The sequence below is a fragment of the Caloenas nicobarica genome, chromosome Z (assembly GCF_036013445.1).
Source record: "Caloenas nicobarica isolate bCalNic1 chromosome Z, bCalNic1.hap1, whole genome shotgun sequence".
Taxonomy (NCBI): Eukaryota; Metazoa; Chordata; class Aves; order Columbiformes; family Columbidae; genus Caloenas; species Caloenas nicobarica.
Window position 1 is genome coordinate 56,152,545 of NC_088284.1, and position 20,132 is coordinate 56,172,676.

The 20,132-nt window shown below is 40.6% G+C and overlaps 1 long non-coding RNA gene across 1 annotated transcript; it reads right to left on the minus strand.

The window, feature by feature from the left end:
* Window positions 1–366: 366 nt before the first annotated feature.
* LOC136001940 (uncharacterized) lies at window positions 367–18,815 on the minus strand. The gene is made up of 3 exons (XR_010607863.1): window positions 18,748–18,815; window positions 3,261–3,467; window positions 367–2,384 (listed from the first exon to the last, which is right to left on the minus strand). It is a non-coding gene; the product is annotated as an uncharacterized LOC136001940 (long non-coding RNA).
* Window positions 18,816–20,132: the final 1,317 nt, after the last annotated feature.

The following is a 20,132-nucleotide window of genomic DNA, read 5'->3' on the forward strand; positions in this document are numbered from 1 at the left end:
AGCCTATTATACAAACATTGTTTTCACCTTCTCTTCTTCTTCCTTTCCTCATGTCGTGGTTTGATCGCAGGAAGACAATCAAAAACCATGGCAGATGTATTTTCCTTAACCCTCCCATTTTCCATCCCCCCTGCTCTCCCTTTTTCACTAAGGACAGGAAATTTTGAGAGGTGTCGTGGTTTGATCGTGGGGAGACAATCAAAAACCGCGGCAGATGTATTTTCCTTAACACTCTTCCCCCCTCCTGTTTTCTGCCCCCCCTCTCTTCCCCCTTTTTCACTAAGGACAGGCGATTTTGAGAGGAAAGGAAAAGAAGAACAGAGAGAAGAAAGCTGGAAAATTTGAAAATGTTTTACTAACACTACTAAATAAACATAGAGAAAAATAAAGCAGAACAAATATTACAGAATCAGTCTTGCAATTCCCAGCAGCTCATCTGGCAGGATCCTTCAGCCAACCAGAACTAGATTCAGTTTGTCACGAGGCCTCAGCTTGCAGGGACAGCCACGAGGCCTCAGCTTGCAGGGACAGCAGAAAAACACAGAGACGAACCAAAGCAGCAGGAGACCCAGCAGAAGAGAGGGAGAGTCCTTCGGGTCCACCTTTTAAATCCAGGAAGTCATGAATGGGATGGAATACTCCAATTGGTCAATTTGTGGTCACCTGTCTCAGACCACCTCCTCTTGTTGCTCCCCCTCAATGACCCAGGACATTCCACCCCTTATAACATACCATTCACGGCATATTTAAACCTCATCAACACAACCTAATTAATACAATCTATCAAGGCGATCTAATTAATTACAGCAACTATATACATATATATATATGCAGGTGTAGCTCATCATTCTCTTAGTCCATGGACCATCCTTTGGAAAAGCTCATTTAAATTCACTTATCACACATCTAGTACATCTCATGACCACTGTTTCTGGGTTAAAGACATCAACTTCGAAGAAGTTGTCAGGCGCCGCTCCAAGAAACTAGCTCTGGTTCCATCACCACTGTCTTGATCTGAAAGACACTTATTAGACGCTGTTAGTATGGCAATTAACATCATGCAGTTCAGTCTTGACTATTTTCACCTAAAATCAAATCCCCTTGAGGTACACATTGAACTTCTCCATCTTTAAGCATCACCCACCAGGTGCTACCAGGACCTTGGGCAAAAACAATCCCACGAATGGGCTTGCCTTTGCCTGAGGTAGGAGTGACCCAAACTGCCTTTCCTAACATATTTTTCATGACTACAGGGACTTTATCTCCCTCTACAGTACGTAGAATTTCTGATTGTGCAGACCCGGCTCGATTAGTTGATCCTCTAGTGTTGACCAACCAAGTGGCTTTTGCTAAATGTGAATCCCAGTTTTTAAAGGTTCCACCACCCAGTGATTTTAGTGTAGTTTTTAACAAACCATTGTACCTTTCGATTTTCCCAGAAGCTGGTGCATGATATGGAATGGGATATACCCACTCAATACCATGTTCTTTGGCGCAGTTGTCTATAAGACTGTTTTTGAAATGAGTACCATTGTTTGATTCAATTCTTTCCGGTGTACCATGTCGCCAAAGGACTTGCTTCTCAAGGCCCAAGATCATATTTTGGGCTGTAGCATGGGGTACAGCATATGTTTCCAACCATCCGGTGGTTGCTTCTACCATTGTAAGTACATAGCGCTTACCTTGATGTGTTTGTGGAAGTGTAGTATAATCAATCTGCCAAGCCTCTCCATATTTATACTTTAACCATCGCCCCCCATACCATAGAGGCTTTAACCTTTTAGCTTGTTTGATTTCGGCGCAAGTGTCACTTTCATGAATAACCTGTGAAATAGTGTCCATAGTTAAGTCCACCCCTCGATCACGAGCCCATTTATAGGTTGCATCCTGACCTTGATGACCTGAAGCATCGTGGGCCCACTTTGCTAAGAAGAGTTCACCTTTATGTTGCCAGTCCAAATCCACTTCAGCTACTTGAATCTTAGCAGCTTGATCTGCTTGTTGGTTGTTTCGATGTTCCTCGGTGGCTCAACTTTTAGGCACATGAGCATCTACATGACGAACTTTCACAGGCAGGCTATCTAGCTGAGCAGCAATGTCTTGCCACAGTGTGGCAGACCAAATGGGTTTACCTCTGCATTGCCAGTTGTTTTTCTTCCATTGCTGTAGCCACCCCCACAAGGTGTTTGCTACCATCCATCAGTCAGTATAAAGTATTGGCCACTTTTCTCGTTCAGCAATGTCCAAGGCCAACTGGATGGCTTTCACTTCTGCAAACTGACTAGATTCACCCTGTCCTTCAGTGGCTTCTGTGACTCGTCGTATGGGACTCCACACAGTAGCTTTCCACCTTCGATGTTTTCCTACAAGACAGCAGGATCCATCTGTGAACAGGGCATACCATTTTTCAGTCTCTGAAAGGGTATTATACAGTGGTGCTTCTTCAGCACGTGTTACTTTCTCCTCCTCTGGGGACATCCCAAAGCCTTTACTTTCTGGCCAGTCCGTAATCACTTCTAAGATCCCTGGGCAATTGGGACTCCCAATTCGAGCTCGTTGCGTGATCAATGCAATCCATTTACTCCACGTAGCATCGGTTGCATGATGCGTGGAGGGAACCTTCCCTTTAAACATCCAGCTCAGCACTGGCAGTCAAGGTGCCAGAAGGAGCTATGCTTCAGTACCAATCACTTCTGAAGCTGCTAGGACTCCCTCATAAGCTGCAAGTATTTCCTTTTCACTTGGAGTATAATTGGCCTCCGATCCTTTGTATCCCCAACTCCAAAAACCTAAGGGTCAACCTCGGGTTTCTCCTGGTGCCTTCTGCCAGAGGCTCCAGGTAGGACCATTATCTCCGGCCACAGTGTAGAGCACATTTTTAACATCTAATCCAGTCCGAACTGGTCCAAGAGCCACCGCATGAGTTATCTCACGCTTAATTTGTTCAAAGGCTTGTCATTGTTCTGGTCCCCACTCAAATTGGTTCTTTTTATGAGTCACTCGATAGAGAGGGCTCACAATCTGGCTGTAGTTGGGAATATGCATTCTCCAAAAACCTACAACACCCAAGAAAGTCTGTGTCTCCTTCTTATTAGCAGGTGGAGACATAGCTGAAATTTTGTTGATCACCTCCATTGGGATCTGACACCGACCATCTTGCCATTTTACTCCTAAAAACTGGATCTCTTGTGCAGGTCCCTTGACCTTACTACGTTTTGTGGCAAAACCAGCATCCAAAAGAATATGAATTATTCTCTCACCTTTCTCAAAGACTTCTTTCTCTGTGTCGCCCCATACGATGATGTCATCAATATACTGCAAGTGTTCTGGAGATTTACCTTCTTCCAGCGTGGTTTGGATCAGTCCATGGCAGATGGTAGGACTGTGTTTCCACCCCTGGGGCAAGGGATTCCACGTGTACTGGATGCCCCTCCAGGTGACAGCAAACTGCGGCCTGCATTCTGCTGCTAAAGGGATAGAGAAAAATGCATTAGCAATGTCAATTGTGGCATACCACTTGGTTGCCTTTGACTCCAGTTCAAATTGCAGTTCTAGCATATCAGGTACAGCAGCACTCAACGGTGGTGTAACCTCATTCAGGCCACAATAGTCTATTGTTAGTCTCCACTCATCACTAGACTTATGCACTGGCCAAATTGGGCTATTAAAAGGTGAGCGAGTCTTACTGATCGCACCCTGGCTTTCTAGTTGATGAATCAATTTCTGAATAGGAATCAAAGAGTCCCGGCTGGTGCAATATAGTCGACGATGCACCATCGTGGTAGCAACTGGCACCTGCTGATCATCAACCATCAGCAGTCCTACAACAGAAGGGTCGTCTGAAAGACCAGGCAAATCAGACAGCTGTTCAATTTTCTCAGTGTCCACAGATGCTATACCAAATGCCCACTTATACCCTTTTGGGTCCTTAAAATACCCTCTCCTGAGGTAGTCTATGCCAAGAATGCACGGAGCATCTGGGCCAGTCACAATGGGATGCTTTTGCCAGTTTTTTCCAGTTAGGCTCATTTCAGCCTCTGCAACAGTCAGTTCCTGGGATCCCCCAATCACTCCAAAAATATTGATGGATTGTGTTCCTTTATAATCTGAAGGAATTATCGTGCACTGAGCACCAGTGTCCACCAAAGCCTTGTACTCCTGGGGGTGCGTTGTACCAGACCATCGTATCTGTACAGTCCAATAAACTCTGTTATCCCTTTCCTCCGCGTGACTGGAGGCAGGACACCACTAATCTCTGTCTTGCACAGTCTCTGAGTGTGAATTAGAGGTTCCTTCACGAGCATCAGAATCTCTTCTGTCCCTTCTGTAAACTGGGGCAGCCCTTTTCCTAGGAGTTTTCCCTTTTAACTCACGTACTCGTTCTTGAAGTTCTGAAGTAGATCTTTTATGCTACTTATTCATATCTTCTCCCTGCTCATGTAGGAAGGACCACAGTGAACTTCTGGTGCTGGTCTGCCTCTGTTCTCTCTCCAGAGATTGGAAACACCTTTTCCTAATAGCTGCAACATTGGTTCATGAAGCGTGTGTGTCTTCTCTGAGTACTTTGATTTCTTGCAACAGCTTTTCAAACTGGTCATCAGATTTTTCACACAGTTTCTCCACAGCAGAGACACAAGCCCGTAGAGAACCAGCAAGGCTGTCCTCAAATTCCTGGAGCTGCTCAATCACGCCAGAAACACTTTGTCTACCACCAGTTGACAAGACCATTCCTGCCAATGACTTAGCATATGAAGGTGGTGCACTTTGTACTAATCTGCACCACATAGATCATGTACACTTGATTCTATCTGGGTGTATCCCCTCCTGGCTGTTTGGCCCAAAACAGATGATCTCTCGCACAGCTAATTCTCTCAGGAACTGGATACCTCTCTCCATAGTATTCCATTTCCCTGATGTGCATTGACAGTCATCCTTGTGACAAAATCTTGTTTTCATAGCTGTCGCTGTCAGGAGTCGGGTCCAGAGGGTAGCAGAGTTGTGCTCACTTGCAATTGCCCTATCAAAGGTGGAATCCTTTGATAGAGATCCCAGCTGGTTTGCTTCTCCGCCCTCCAGTTCTATCATTTCAGCCCCATTATCCCAGCATCGTAGCATCCAGGTTACAATATTCTTGCCATCACGACGACTATAGTCTTTTCGCAGATCTCTCAGCTCACCTGGAGAAAAGGACCAAGCAGTGGTCACTTCCTCCCTTGATGATGCCCCTTGGGATGAGTCTGGCCTGTTGCCATCATCTGCAGTACAAGTAGCCTTTCTAGTGACTTTCTTACAACCGGCAACTGATGCTGATAAGGGCTCACCATTATCACAGGGGTTGTTATTGTTGCAACAGCAACTATGCCCCGTGTTTGAGGAAGGAGGGGCCCTGTTAGCCTTTGGACAAGCAACATCATCCACGATCGAGGAAGGGGCTTGAGCCTGTGTAGTCGTGGTGTCTGCGACTGGGGGCGCAGTGGCTGCAGCTGCAGCTTCAGCTGCCCTTCCAGCTTCAACAGACACCGTGCAACTCTCTTTGCTCAAAATGGACATAAACTTCCAATTTAATCTAATTTCTCTTAACACTAGTATTAATACTAGCAAATTCGTCATGGCAGAGAACACTGTTATAGTTCTATCAAAACTCCACGGATATTCAAAGCACTCAAAAACGTCGGTAATCTGCTCAAACGAGAAGGCGAAAGTATGGTTAGTCAACCTTTCTAAAGACTCGCTAGCCCATTTAGCAAACACATAGCTGGATTTTATCTCTCTCGGAGGTTTCTCAAAGTAAAGCAGAAATGAATAGAAACTCATTATCAGTCGCAATATCATAAAGTAAGCCAATGCCAAACCACCCAGTACAATCATAAGCATTGCCCAGTTCTTTGTTGTTATATAAGATTCTATTCCCAAGAAACAGCCAACATAAATTGGGTATTGCAGTCCATAAAGCAGAAAATAACGGATACAAATTATACCACAGCATTTTCAAACCAATTTAATTCACTTCTGCCTTAATACCACTAAATAATATCCTAAGCACCCAGACCCACAAGTTTTATAACTCTATGAGTTGGCACCATGCCAAGAAAATTGAAAGGTACGTCTGACCACTTTTAAGAGCCCAAAAGATCTCCAAATTTCACGCCGAGCCAAGCCGCACCACGTGGTTGTGCTGAGCCGAGCTGCGCACAAAGACACGGCAGGCAGCGCCACCTCGTGGCCGCGCCGCGCAACGCTGAGCACAAACACGTGGCCGCCAGACAAAGAGAAACGCGCCAGGCGCGGGCAGCCCCACCCCTTTTTAGTGCCAAAATATTAACTATTTCTTGAGCCCCAGTTTTGCCCACATTCTCCACCAATTATCAGTCGTGGTTTGATCGCGGGGAGACAATCAAAAACCGCGGCAGATGTATTTTCCTTAATACTCTTCCCCCCTCCCGTTTTCAGTCCCCCCTCTCCTCCCCCTTTTTCACTAAGGACAGGCAATTTTGAGAGGAAAGGAAAAGAAGAACAGAGAGAAGAAAGCTGGAAAATTTGAAAACGTTTTACTAATGCTACTAAATAAACATAGAGAAAAATAAAGCAGAACAAATATTACAGAATCAGTCTTGCAATTCCCAGCAGCCCATCTGGCAGGATCCTTCAGCCAACCAGAACTAGATTCAGTTTGTCACGAGGCCTCAGCTTGCAGGGACAGCAGAAAAACACAGAGACGAACCAAAGCAGCAGGAGACCCAGCAGAAGAGAGAGAGAGAGTCCTTCGGGTCCACCTTTTAAATCCAGGAAGTCATGAATGGGATGGAATACTCCAATTGGTCAATTCGTGGTCACCTGACTCAGACCACTTCCTCTCGTTGCCCCCCGCAATGACCCATGTCACCCCATCTGATCCAACTATGGCGGAATTGCAAACACAGCAATCAAACTCCCAGATAAGTCAAATTTACTTATTGTATTACGCTCATATATACAAAATAAATTATGCCATCTCTGTTCTTATTAATTATTCATGTCAAGAGGTGTAATTTAAAATCTTGGTCTTTAATTTTTTTCTATAACTGTCAGAGAGGGCTTTGGGGTGTTTTGGGCTTCGTTTTTATTTTTCTTCTGCAGCTTACAAAACATTGTAAACATTAAGGTATAATAGTTTCTCACCCTGTAGCTGTTTAGAGAAATCATTCTGGATTAGTTTTTTTAACATTTATTTCTGGTTTTTATATAAAAGAAAAATAAAGCTAGATTCTGAACACAAGCAATTCCCAGAGATACTGGGTTGCATTGCTGAGTAAAACCATGTTGCCTAATGTTGGAAACAAATTATTTATACCTCTTTGTGTCAAATTTTTTATTATTATTATTTTATGTATTAAGTCAACTAATTTTTACGGCGTCTAAATAATTTAGGAACCTAAATCCTACTTGCAAAATCACTTTGGGGTTAGTCCTACAGGAGATTAAAGCACTACAAGAGAGATTTAGCTCAGTGTGTATCTATTGACACAAAATCACAAAAGTAAGATAAATGTACATTTAATTTCTTGACTGAGTATTTGAGATATAAATCAAGTTATGGAAAATTGTATTGTTATTCAGAAAGCAGAATTAAGAATATAAAATCTAAAAGACTGTGCCCTTGATTTCAACAGAATATAAATTGTACTGAAATCTATTCTATTTTGGACACTGCCTAGTTCTGAAAGTTTCAGAGAAAGGAGAATAGTTCATTTTCGGCAGACATGGAATAATTTGCACCAACTCTATATGCCCTAATCTCCTTGTTTAGGTATGCTCTTCCACCCTGCAGAATTCATGTATAATACCTCCCAAAAAGTATAGAATTCTGAGCATTTCTGTTGTCATATAACTTGCAAATTCTTTTAGACTTACACAAAATTATTCACCACAAAGATGTTGTGTGGACCACTGCATTCATAAATATGTGTTGATGTCTTTAACTGACAAATTATTTTGCTTTCTTGACTGATCTCTCGTCATTGAGCTATGCAATAGGGAACTGAATATCCTCTGATATTTCTTCTCTAACATTTCCTATATTTTGACATTTACCGTGTTTCTTCTCCTTCATTTCCTAAGATTAAAAAAAAAAGCCAAAACCAAAAACATTTTCCAGTCTCTCTAAAGTGCCTTTCAACTCCCTTGACAGACTTCTGTTTCACTGAACTCTTTTAACTATAGCAAAATTCTTTTTGAGATGGGGAGACCTATATTGCTAGAAAATTGGAGTTTTTAGTTTTTTACAATGGTAACATACTATTTATATCATCCTGTTTATGAGATTTAAAAGTCACGTAGTATGATCAGACAGTTCTGAAGTTTCTCACAGACCTTGGAAACACCCAAGTCATTCTTATGACTTGGAACTGTACTATTTCATTAATCACATTCCCCTTTGATTGTATATGTGCTTAGAGCATTACATAGAACCTCAGTATGGAATCCCTGTGCTATCAACACCTACTGCCAGTTAAATCTCACTCTTTGCTTACTTTCTTTTGTCTGGTATTGATTCATGATGTTATATTGTTTCTCACATCATAACTATTAAATTTCCACAACAGCATCTTTGTATGACCTCTTAATTTGTTTAGCAAGTCTCATTAAATTATACCTAGTCATTCTCTCCTTACAATACTTTACTGGAACATCACAGAACCACAGAATCACACAGAATCACAGAATGTTAGGGATTGGAAGGGACCTCAAGAGATCATCTAGTCCAATCCCCCTGCCAGAGCAGGAACACCTAGACGAGGCTACACAGGAAGGCATCCAGGCGGGTTTTGAATATCTCTAGGGAAGGAGACTCCACAACCTCCCTGGGAAGCCTGTTCCAGTGTTCTGTCACCCTCACTGAGAAGAAGTTTCTTCTCAAATTTAAGTGGAACCTCTTGTGTTCCAGTTTGAACCCATTACCCCTTGTCTTACCATTGGCTGTCACCAAGAAGAGCCTGGCTCCATCCTCATGACACTCACCTTTTATATATTTATAAACATTAATGAGGTCAGCCCTCAGTCTCCTCCAAACTAAAGAGACCCAGCTCTCTCAGCCTTTCCTCATAAGGGAGATGCTCCACTCCCTTAATCATCTTTGTTGCCCTGCGCTGGATTCTCTCCAGCAGTTCCCTATCCTTCTTGAACTGAGAGGCCCAGAACTGGACACTATATTCCAGATGTGGTCTCACCAGGGCAGAGTAGAGGGGAAGGAGAATCTCTCTCGACCTACTAACCACCCCCCTTCTAATATACTCCAGGATGCCATTGGCCTTCCTGGCCACAAGGGCACAGTGCTGGCTCATGGTCATCCTGCTGTCCACCAGGACCCCCAGGTCCCTTTCCCCTACACTTCTCTCTATTAGGTCATTCCCCAACCTATACTGGAACCTGGGGTTGTTCCTGCCCAGATGTAAGACTTTACACTTTACCTTGTTATATTTCATTAATTTTTTCCCCGCCCAACTCTCTAGCCTGTCCAGGTCTCGCTGGATGGCAGCACAGCCTTCTGGCGTGTCAGCCACTCCTCCCAGCTTGGTGTCATCAGCAAACTTGCTGATAGTACACTCAATTCCCTCATCCAAGTCATTGATGAATATATTGAATAGTATTGGTCCCAGAACTGACCCTTGAGGCACTCCACTAGATACAGGCCTCCAACTAGACTCCGCCCCATTGACCACGACTCTCTGGCTTCTTTCCTTCAGCCAGTTCGCAGTCCACATCACTACCCAATCATCCAGACCACACTTCCTCAGTTTAGCTGTGAGGATGCTGTGGGAGACTGTGTCAAATGCTTTACTGAAGTCAAGGTAGACCACGTCCACCACTCTGCCATCGTCAATCCACCTTGTTACGTCTTCATAAAAGGCTATGAGGTTGGTCAAGCACGACTTCCCCTTGGTGAAGCCATGTTGACTATCCCTGATGACCCTCTTATCCTTGATATCCCTTGAGATGGCACCAAGGATAAGGTGTTCCATCACTTTCCCAGGAATGGAGGTGAGGCTGACTGGTCTATAGTTGCCCGGGTCCTCCTTCTTGCCCTTTTTGAAGACTGGAATGACATTTGCTTTTCTCCAGTCCTCAGGCACCTGTCTCATTTCCCAGGGCTTGGCAAAGATGATGGAGAGTGGTCCAGCAATGACTTCAGCCAGCTCCCTCACCACCTGCGGGTGCATCCCATCTGGACCCATGGATTTATGGATGTCCAGATTGCTTAATTGCTCCCTAACCCAGTCCTCATCAACTAAGGTAAACTCCTCCATTGCCCTGCCTTCCTCTGGGGCCTCAGGGGTACGGGGCTCCTCAGGACAGCCTCCGGCAGAGTAGACAAAGAAGGCATTCAGTAACTCTGCCTTCTCTGTATCTTCTGTCACCAGGGCACCCACCCCATTCATCAGTGGGCCTACATTGCCTCTGGTGTTAGTTTTATCTGCCCTGTATTTGAAGAAGCTCTTTCTGTTGTCCTTGACCCCTCTTACCAGGTTTAATTCTAAGGAGGCCTTAGCTTTCCTAGTTGCCTCCCTGCATCCTCTGACAACAGCCTTATATTGTTCCCAAGTGGTCAGCCCCTCCTTCCATGATCTGTAAACTCTCCTCTTCCACTTGAGCTTACCCAGCAGTTCCTTGTTTAACCATGCAGGTCTCCTGGCTCCCTTTCTTGACTTCCTACGTGTCAGAATGCTCTGATCCTGAGCTTGGTAGAAGCAGTCCCTGAATGCTAACCGACAATCTTGGATCCCTTTACCTTCAAGCAGCCTTGCCCACGGGATTTCCCCTAGCAATTGTTTGAAAAGGCCAAAGTTGGCCCTGCTGAAGTCCAGGGTTGCAATTCTGCTTGCTATTCCATTCCTGCAACACGAGATCCTGAACTCCACCATTTCATGGTTGCTGCAACCAAGGCAGCCCTCAACCTTTCCTGCTTCAACTCGACCCTCCTTGTTAGTGAGGATGAGATCCAGCAGTGCACCTCTCCTACTTGGCTCCTCCACCATTTGTATCAAAAAGTTATCATCAATGCACTGGAGGAACCTCCTAGACTGAGGCTGGCTTGCTGAGTAGTCCTTCCAGCAAACATCAGGGAAGTTAAAATCCCCCAGACAACCAGGGCCTGTGACTGTGAGGCCGCTCTCAGGGACACGTATTTTTTATTTCCATAAAAAGTCACTTGTGTAAAAATTCATGTGCATAAAATCCCTTATCAGAGGAGAACTTTCAAAGTGTTTTCATTATCGAGTTTGGTATACAGGAATATAAGAGGTGAGGGTAGGGGAGTGTCACAGAACGGCCTTCACAACAAACTGCAGAGATTTCAAGCACTTGGCTGGCTTGAGTACCCAGAAGAAAGTTCTTCTGAGAAAGCAGTTAAAATCTCATCCTTCTGTGGCTCTTAATCCATGCCAGTGGGCTTTCATGGCACTAAATCCTCTTCCAAAGAAAACCACCTAATCTCCTGATTTCAAGGATCAAGAAAGATCAAATCTCTCTAACAAAAGCTGCAGAAAGAAGTGTTTCTATAATTGATTGCTTGTTATTGAATAGCTCAGGCAATGTGGCAGGTGGTGAGGTCTTGGATAGACCTCTGGTGACACATTGAAGAGAACATAGCTTGGATGAGCAAAAGGAGGACCTACCTAATAGCGCCTAGTCATGTAACTCAGGAGACCTAGCATACATCTTTTGGTGCTCTCAGACATCAAGTACAACCAGCCTTGAGCAACAGGTAAGTTTAAAGTCAAATTAGCAGGTTCTGTGCTCTTGGAGCTCCAGCCTAGAAAGAGCATGTTAATAACAAACAGAAAATTTCTAGCAGAGCAGGGAACAAAAATGAGGCCACCAGCTTGTCTTCCTGTTAGAATCCCATCAGTGCACTAAATGCTTTTATAACTTGTTTAATATGAATGTAAAAATGTGATTATTTCTCTCAGACCATTTTCAGGAAATTCCTGTGGCTTAGTAGCTAACGATTTTTTTTTTTTTAAACAGATCTTCCAACATTTCTTGATTATTTATAAGCAATGTAAGTATGCAGCTAGGAGAGAGGTATGATCAGAATATGCTAAGGGAGCACTCCAGTGAGGCTGTCATTTTAAATACTTTGTGAAATGTCTAGAAGAAGAAAAAGGTGAAAAATCTTCCTCCAAACAAAACTCAGCTCCATTCCATGACTTTCCTGCAGTATTAACTCTTCATTTGCTACACAGTCAGCTTTTTAGTTAATAAAAATATTGCTTCAGAATTTGACAGCAGATAAGGCTGACATTGGAGAACAGTGCAGGAAGGAAGAACACAGGTATCCCAGAGACATTTTGCTTTATGAATAATGGTGACGATGATAATTAATAATTATTCTGTGCCATTGGAGAATTCCACTAATTGGTAATCTCCTGCTTTAAAAGTCCTAATATTTTATTTCTGCTTATTTCTAACTACCAAGTAGAATGCTAATGGAAATGTGGCCAACTGATATTTTAGTAATTATAACTGTAATCACATGAACTCTTATGTAGCTAACCTTTAATTACAAAACTAGATGTAGAAAACTGGTTACAGTCAAAAACATAAAATAGAGTAGGAATTATTTTTCAGAACAAAATCTGAGCTTCTAGCATTTCTGAGGAGTAGCTATAACATATTTTATCTTGAACAACAATAAAAATCCTTGGGATTTTGAGGTGGTTGGTGCTGTATTAATGCAAGGGGGAGGATTTAGTAGTGCATGAGTGAAAGAGAAAGGAAGTAAATTATTACATTTACAGAGCATACAGTTCAGTAATCAAGTAACCAGCAAGTCTTATTACATAATTATTTAAATAGAAATAGTTAAATCAAATAGGTTCTTTTTAAAATTTTACTCAAGTAATTTTGTAAGTCAATTTCCTACTCAGTTTCACGTAGGATCAGGTCTTCAAAGGCATGTGTACAAATAGAGATAACATATCATGATGTGAAAGTCCTTTTGTCTCATCCGCTTTGGGACTACTTGCATGAAACCCAAGCATCTCATGTAGTCAAAGCCATTTATGTTTACTTTTCAATCCATTTTATAGAATCATAGAAACACAGAATGCCCTGAGTTGGAAGGGACCCACAAGTATCATGGAGTCCAACTCTTGGCCCTGCGTAGGACAACCCCGCAGTTCACACCATGTGTCTGAGGGCGTCCTCCAATTGCTTCTTGAACAGTCAGGCTTGGGGCTCTTACTGACTCCCTGGGGAGCCTGTTCCAGTGCTCCACCGCCCTCTGGGTGAAGAACCTTTTCCTAATGTCCAACCTAAACCTCCCCCGACACATCTTTCTGTCATTCCCTTGGGTTCTATTGTTGGCCACCAGAGAGAAGAGATCAGCACCTGCTCCTCCTCCCCTTGTGAGGAAGCTGTAGCCACAATGAGGTCTCCTGTCAGTCTCATCTTCTCCAGGCTGCACAAACCAAGAGATTTTAGCCACTCCTCATACAGCTTCCCTCCAAAGACTTTGCCAACTTAGTGGCCCTCTTCTGGAATTTTAGGTAATTTCTAAACCAGTTAATATTTTTGTCCTTACCGCAGCATGTTTAGAAATTAAAGAAAGTTATTTTCCTTGAAAAGTTGTCATGTACATAGGTTCTGTCACATAAATACTACAGTAAGATTTCAGGGTCTGTATTTATTAAAGCTTTCTTAGCAACTTTCAGTGTTTGGTAGCAACTGGCAGTATCTTTTTTTCTGCATCAGCATGGTTAAGAGTGTTTACCAATTCTTGTAACAACAACACGTGTTGTTGTAAATGATGTTATTGATTAAAGACCATACTAAGTGCCATAATGAAACCAGTGGGAGTGCAAGTTAAGAAACAATTAGAAAATTAGAAAAGTAAATGTACCAGTGACCTCATAATTGAAATTCAAGGCATAAGATAAAACTGACTGATGGATGGAAATGTTGAAAAGAGTGGCATCTTCACAGAATAGCAATTTGTGTAAGTCACTAAAAAATATGTCTGAGGTTTTAATCTTCCTGCTCTCCTCACTCATAGTGTCTCATTTAGAAGCAGCTCTTTATTTTTACCCTGGAGATCATGCTGAAATAAGCTGCCAAACATCCCTTACACCTCCATGCCATCTAATTATAGCCTGTAACACTCCAGAATGCTGACAGTGCTTAGCTATTGACTCTTGACACCCTCTAAAGCACTTAATTATCTTTTCGCACAAGCCCCTTTCAGACCTGTCAACTTCTTTGTATTGTTTATGAAAAAAGTTGCATATTAAGATTTCAGGATTACGCACCTGAAGTCAAACTTGTGCATACACATGGACCATTAAAAGAAGAATTTAATAAATGACAGGAGGAGAGATGAAAGAATTTGACTTGATAAAACTTCTCAAATAAGGAAAAGAAGAAATATTTGGCCCTTCGCAAAGATTTCTGGGATAAATGGGAAGAATTTGAGGATTTTTTATTATTTTTATCAAAGACTAAAAGGAAAAAGACATCAACAGGTAAGTGGCTCGTATTATTTATTTTTATTCCATGAGCTTAGTATCCAGACTTGGAGCTTTGTCTCTCTCTAAAGAAAACTGCATGTAAGCATCCCCAGCAAAAAAGGAAAAATAAGCTAATTTTTTCAAGAATTCCTGTGTTTCCTACAACCCTATCAAGTACTACTAAAATCTAAAGATTCCTTAGTTGAATGAAATAATTGTGAGTAATATATTCCAAAATACATAAGTAATATACTGATTTTAAGCATTTTGGAAGCTTTTCTATCTAAACCTCTTGAAGTTATCCCTTAAGTGTCATTGAGAAAAAAAATGTCAATTGTGGTGTCTAAACTGATGTGAAACTCTAATTGTCCCCATAAATTGTAATCACACAGTATTTAAAGTAAGACAGCTTTCAACTATGACTGCTTGATGACTAGATGCATGGAAGACAGATTTTGAAACACTTGTGTTTTCCTATAAAATTTGAAGATTTAAGCTCATTCACGTGATTCAGCATGATTCTACATGAATATGTGGAACTGACTTAAAGTATGTGTTGCCTTTGTATAGTATGTTGTCTTGAAGACAGTTACATGCACGTCACATTTACTAAGTCATGTACTCACCAAGCTACTGAGTTGTTTAGTACTGACAAGACTCCCAATCTGAATATCAACTATGTCTACAACCCCTGTTGACTATCAATTGTTCTCTTATAGCAATTTTGAATAGACAGCATAACTTGTAAAAAAGCAACTAGTTCACAAGCATTTTCCAAATCAGAAAAACAAAAATCTTCCTAAACAATCACTCTTTTAGATAAAGAGAGTTCTTTCGGAACACAAGCACTAATAATGAATACAAAAACATAATTTTGAATTTTAAAATAAGAAAATTCCACTTCAAGGATTCTGTAAGAGACATCAGTATTTTCTTAGGTATAAACAAACAACGAATCTATTAGAAACAGAAAATCCTTGAGAAGATATGGCCTATCACACCATGCACGTATCAGCTTCCTTTATCACCAGACTTACTAATCATGCTAATTATGTATGTGTGAAGTATTGTCTTATGACTGAATGTGAAGCACTTAAAAGTTGGCATTGAGAAGATTAACAGAAATAGCAGCTACATGCCTCACATGCAGAAGGTGTCAGGGCAGCAAGGTTATCCTGTGGTAGTGAAGAGACTAAACGTGTGTGCAGATATTCAGGGGTTCAAGTTCATTAAGATTTTTGCTAGGTGACACCAAACAGCATATCCTAAACAGGAAGAGGTGGACAACATTAACTAAAGACGTTTTATTTGAGTTTTTTACAGTGGTTTAAATTCTGTATGCATCAAGTGGTCTCTTTTGTTACATTTGGAAAACAAGCTACATGAAAACAAATGAAGTTCTTAACTTCAAATACGCGTCCCCATAAAGGAGGAAAACAATGAAACACCAATGTAACGATACCTAGGCCAAATAGTTCTCAACGTGCTTCATGCTCCTCAAAATGTTTGTACTAACCATGAGGCAAAAAGACAGACAAGAATACAAGAAGCAATTTTATTAGGATGTTCTGATTACACAACAAAAGAGAATATGATGTCCACAGCACCATCAATAATTATAGTTTCTGTGTTTATAGCTACTTTAATAATGTTTGGATGTCATGACTTAATGGAATCACATATGCTCCATAAAATGTATTCCATCTCTACATCTTACAGCTGTCTGACTCTAGATCGTGAACTCTCACAGCAGCTTTCTACCTTTCCAGTCTACTTTTCCCTCACATTTTCTGCAATCGCTTCTTAAACTGCTTTGGTGAGCTGGAAGTCTGCTACTCTTACTGCTCTAATGATTGCTCTTTTGCACTGTTTCAGAGATTTACTCTACTGCTTCAGTGATTTTTTTCCCCTTTAGTATCACTATTGTGGCTTTACCTTTTAGTCTAGAACCAGTGATTGCTCAAAACATGTACTGTAGCACACCACTGAACTATAAGATTTGCTTTACCTGGCTTGTCAGGCAGTGAGTGATATTTTGTCAATAAGAGGACCTGAATTTCTGGACATTCCAGGCTATAACAAGCAGCAGCCTGTGCAGGGCATGGGTATGTGTATTATACGGACTGGACATGCTCATTGTTTTCTTCCAACCTTTATCTCATACAGCTGAAACTTGCTTACCTGCCCGAGTAAACATAGAAATAAAGAGGGAGAAAAGGGGTTGGGAGGAGTTCACGCAATGTGCCAGGAGATGTTTTTATTTGCAAAAATATCATTGTAGTGTAATTAAATGGTCCCTAGAGTTCCTTATAATTAAATTATAAGATACCTCCTATTTGTAGTCAAGCTCGGGGTAGCCGGGCAGGGGAATGTGGGGAAGCTCAGCTTTGTTTTATGGTTCTCTAACTGTTCACTAGGGTCTATATATCATAATCCAATTATAAGCAGAAATCACAGAATTAAATATCACAAACATTTATTTCAGATGGTTATACATTCTCCATAAATATTTCCTGTCAGTCAAACTTAGAACATCCTATTTAATTATTTGTCTCCAGTAATTGCCATGTAAATTCATCCTGAATATGAGCCGTAGAGAAAAAGAAATCGCTTACCTCTTTTCCTGTATTTTGAAAAGACATTTAAGGTATCTTTCTTCCATAACTAAATTATGGCCTTTTTACTTTTCCATATTCTGTAAGTCCCTCTAATCCTATTCGTAAAGCAAGCTGAAAGAGCAGTTAGTGACAATGTTCTTCCTCTTTGAGGGAGAAGCAGATTGCATTTGAGGCTGTTCTGGTGTTTAGTAGCCCAAATTAGACTTCTTAGTCTTCCATAAAAGATCATAAAGCTCCTTTCAACAACATTTCACTATTGATTTGGTTCTTGTGGTCTTTTCAAAACAAAATCTCTGAATTCAAGAAGTGTTCCCCAAGCCTGAAAGACTCGTTAACATATTATAGCTATCTCAGTAAGATTCTTACTATGCATTTAGTAAAATGAAGGCAGAAGACACAAATTCTCATCAGGATTTCCAATGTTAATTCATAAAGAGAAATACATTCCTAGGGACATAAATCCCATCCTGTGCTGTGTAGCAGAGATGAGACCGAGGAGAAAGAATAAGAAATGAAAATTGTCTGCACATCTGTGTAAATATTGCTTAAGTTTAAAGGCAGAATTATATTAGAACAGCAAAAGCAACAACAAATCATCAGCTTTACCCATTTTTCCAAAAATCTGAAGCACTATCACTCATTTCTAAGAATAAGATAATCTTACCATTATATCAAAATAAATAGAATAAGAAAAGACCACCTTGTGCTTATATCCAACTGAGATTTAACCAAAACTATCAAGACAAAACACTTGTCTTCCCTAAGGTCGTCTACAAGCAGCACTCCATCCTACAGCATGCTTACTTTCACTTATTTGCTTTCTCGGCCCTTTTCTCCACAGCTGCAACCCATCTGGTGTACAACAAGAAACATTGCCATCTCATATCAATCTTAAAGCTTCAATTTGATCTGTATGTCAGGAGATTTTCAGCTTTTTCATAGATTCACACTCTGTCCTCTTTTTACTCTCTGCTGTCCTCTAGTAGCCTGTTGAGCTGCAGCTGTTCATACTTAAAAAGAAAAAAACCCAAACCAAACTAAACAAACAAACCAAAACAAAACAAAAAGCTGTTGGCAAACCAGAAAGGATTAAAAGAAATACAATATAAGGATTATCTTAGGAATGTGTCTCCCAGTGAAAGACTAGAGAAGCTCAATTAATTCAAATTCACTACAAGCAGAAGTGTAAGTAATCAGCTCTAAGTAATCAGTGAGAAAAAAATATATATATATAGTTTAAATATAACCGCCAAAGGCATAACAAGAAGTGGAAACTGGAATCTAAAACTGCTATAGAGATAGTATTTCTATAGTGGAGGTAATTAAATAGTGGATTATTTTACATTCTTTTTCAGCTGATATCTTTATATTAAGCCTTGATACCTCTTCTAAAAGCCACTCTTGGTTCCAACAGGAAATTACAAACTTGAAACAGAAACCGCTTGAGAAAATTCTGCAGTTCGTTACTGTAGCAACTTGTGGCCTTGAAATCTATTACTTCACTTGCCATCCACTTCTTAACTATATTATGTTGCTGTGCTTGGGACAGCTGAACAATACCTTATATGCAAAGATAATACTAACAATATATTAGTTGACATAACCATGGGGAAAAGGAAAGAAGTTAGCAAATCTTGAATAAATACCTCATAGAGAGTAAGCAGGATGCCCTTGGGTGTTATTATAGTCCATGTGCAATGAGTATGACTGCATAGTGGAGTTTAGGAGAAAAGACAGAGGATATATATAGAGGTGCCCAAGATCCGAATTTAGACCATCTCATACTCTCCACGGTTAATATCCAGAGGCATGTGGCTCTCAGCAGTTTCTCCAGTACATCTATCCCACAAATACAAACCAAATGTCATTACAAACTTTAGATTTCCCAAATAATATTTCCTTTGACCACTGACAATGAGAGCCTATTTTCACAGAAATTTAAAAAAAGATAGATAAACTCCTTTAACATTCTTGCATGAACAGCAACTATGTACACTTTTCTGATGTATTTTGTTGCCTTTCTCTTCCTTAGATCACATTCTTCCTTTGATTGCCTTAAGCATTCAAAACAGCCCAAGAAAAACAAAAAAAAGAATACTAAAAGAAAGGAGACGAAGACCAGACTCTAAGCATGGCCTTGATTTGCAGTTTAATGCACCTATGAAGTGGATAATTGTCTATTTCATCTTGCGTCTGTTGCTTTTATGTTATATTTAAACTAATTACATATAGAAATATTGGTACTCCAAGACACAACTGTCATTTTCCTAGAGCAAAACCTAGTAGAAACTCAAGGTTTATTAGTACAGACATGGGGACAATATTTTTTGTAACTTTTCCTAATTTTTACTCCAAATATTGGCCACAGAAAAGAAGCATAATTCAATTTTGGTCAGACAAGAAAGGCTTTAGGAAAGCTATTTGAATGCCAAGTTTCAAAAACATGTACATCATTCATCCAATATATTTAAACATGCAACAGAGGAACACAGTCATTCAAATTTATGTCTGCTTAAACAAATGAATGTTAGCATTATTTTGCACTATACATTGCAATTTTTTTTTGCTTTTTATTCCTTAAGAACATATTTTGTCGAAACTTTAAATCAGTACCTACCACATTCATTGATACAGTTACATCAGGATAGAAAAATTTTTTAAAAATCAAATCACAAACAAAGAAAACTAGAATTCGTGAGGGAAATTCCTGGTCGAAGTCCAAAGTGACAAGTTTGCATAAACCCAGCTTTCCTTCTCTGAACTTGATTTTTATTTAATAAAATTTTCTATAAAATACCATTTTACCTATTCTTACTCTTCAAATGAATGAAAACATTAAAAGACATAGAAGTAGATTTCAAAAAATTGGGAGATAGGCTTTTCCAACAGACGTGAAATACAGGTTAGCCCATGCATCAGGAGGTATATTTAACCATAGGTTTTTGTCTGTGCTCTTTGGAAATTGGACAGAGGGTGGTATGAACTTTAATAGAGCAGTCATGAACTCTGAATGTAAAAAAAGAACAACCAA